At 44.8% G+C, this 2212-nt stretch overlaps 1 protein-coding gene across 2 annotated transcripts in view; it reads right to left on the bottom strand.

Moving 5' to 3' along the window:
• Positions 1-2212, bottom strand: part of ANTXR2 (anthrax toxin receptor 2) — a 237466-nt gene that overhangs the window by 158554 nt on the left and 76700 nt on the right. The window lies entirely within an intron of this gene.

The raw sequence follows: 2212 nt of genomic DNA, 5'->3' as shown, positions 1-2212 counted from the left end.
CCTTGGTGAGGCCGCAGCTGGAGTATTGCGTCCAGTTTTGGGTTCCACAATTCAAAAAGGATATGGAGAAGCTTGAGAGAGTGCAGAGAAGAGCCACGCACATGATCAGTGGTCAGGAAAACAGACCTTACGACGACAGGTTGAGAGCCATGGGGCTCTTTAGCTTGGAAAAGCACAGGCTCAGGGGTGATCTGATAGCCACCTATAAGTTTATCACGAGTGACCACCAGCTTCTCAGGGAATGTTTGTCCACCAAAGCACCCCAAGGGATGATGATGTCGAACAGTTCTAAACTACTGCAAAACCATTTCAGGCTGAACTTAAGGAAGAATTTCTTTACTGTCCGAGCCCCCAAGGTCTGGAACAGCCTGCCATCACAGGTGGTTCAAGCACCTACATTTAATACCTTCAAGAGTAAATTGGATAATTGGATACTTATCTTGCTGGGATCCTACGACCCCAGCTGACTTCCTGCCCTTCGGGAGTGGGGCTGGACTCGATTATCTTCTGAGGTCCCTTCCAGCCCTAATGTCTATGAAATCTATGAAACCACAAGTCTGTTCCACTGTGTTCAAGTCCCTTAAAACCAGTAATGCCAAAGGTGTCTGGGTCCCCTTCTTCACTGTGTTTTGTGACTTGTCTAATCCTTTCATCTCTGCCTGAAGATGTCAATGACTTGTCAAGAATTTCAGCAAGGTGGAAGAGGATCACACTTTGAGACTCGGATGTCTAGGCGTCAATTAAATGGGTGGTTGGTGGAAAGGGATCTGGCCCTATGCATCAATATACCCACCTGTAATGTATTAAAAATTGTATACATTAATATGCATCTATACATATGTTGGTATATGTCTATACCAACCATACAATTGGACCAATAATAGATATCACCCACAAAAATCCTTGTCTTTCGCATGCACATGAATCAATTTTGCAACATTCCCCATTTCTTTCTTTGCTAGTTTTCTTAGGCCTGGTCTACGCAGTTTCAGCAACATACTTATTTTGATTACAGATGTGCTTTTTAGTAAAAGAGCATTAAAAAAACCCCATAGTGTAGACACTTTGATATCAGTATGAATGTACCTTAAGCCAGGATAGCTTAATCTGCTTCCTGATCAACAATACAAGTGGGCTAGAAAGTATTTTTATTCCAGTATAACCATGTTCATTCTGGGCAAGAGGTCTGTCACTTTAGCTAAACCAGTTTACTTCAATCAGCAAAACATTCTAATGCAGACAAGACCTTAATACATTTAGATCTCAATTCAGGGAGAGATTTAATCAGAAGCCACACTTTAAGCCTGCATTCTAAAAAGTCTTGAATTCAGTGCAACTACTTGCACAGTTAGTTAAGCATGCACCATGATTTCATACATACAATACACACCTTCTTTCCAAAAAACAGTTGCTGAAAATTGGAGTGCACATTATATGTGAGAAATACACTAAAGGCAGTTTCTGCCACTTACAAGGCAAATATGAAAGTAACTCTGCACATGATCCACACAATCCACTGCTACTCAGTTACTTACTACAAGGGAAGATCTTTTGTCCTTCACTCTGCCCTTCCAAAACAAGGTATGAACCTTATTCTAGGACACATTATGCAAGAAAGTATGGTACTTCCATCCCTACCTGAGGAGAGACCTTCCTGCTATTGAAAGGTGTTCCAGGAATTCTTTCTGCAACTGAATTCTTCTCACTGGGTTACTTCCAGGGAACCAATGTTCTCCCTGAGTAGCCAGCCACATACTAAATATTAGGCCTGTGCGACGCAGCCAGTATTCGTTTCAGATCTGACGGATTCAGGGGACAGTGACTCGATTTGCCAAATCTGATTCAGAGATTCGGCCGCCGCCAAATAGGCCGAATCTCTGAAAAAAACAGGCCCCATCCCCCACCTGCTCTCCCAGCTCCATCAGTGGCTCCCCCACCCAGCATCCTGACACTTTTTTCTTTCACTTTTTTTTTTTTAAAGTCCCGCACTCACCAGCTCTTGCCAGGCAGGGGGGCAATCCCCGCTGCCCCAGATTGTCCCACGCTGAGTGGGAGGCTCTGCCACAAGACCCCAAAAGCCCTGATGACTGCAACAGCAGCCAGTGAGTGTGGGGCTTAAAAAAAAGAGCCAGGACACTGGGGCCAGGTGGAGCAGCCTTTGATGGGGCTGGAAGAGTGGGTGGGGGTCAGGAGGTGCTCAGGGAGGTGGGGG

The sequence above is a fragment of the Gavialis gangeticus genome, unplaced genomic scaffold (assembly GCF_001723915.1).
Source record: "Gavialis gangeticus isolate Ggan-Ray unplaced genomic scaffold, GavGan_comp1, whole genome shotgun sequence".
In the NCBI taxonomy this organism is placed as follows: Eukaryota; Metazoa; Chordata; order Crocodylia; family Gavialidae; genus Gavialis; species Gavialis gangeticus.
The sequence above is the reverse complement of the archived record's forward strand: the minus strand, read 5'-3'. Positions and strand labels throughout refer to the sequence as shown.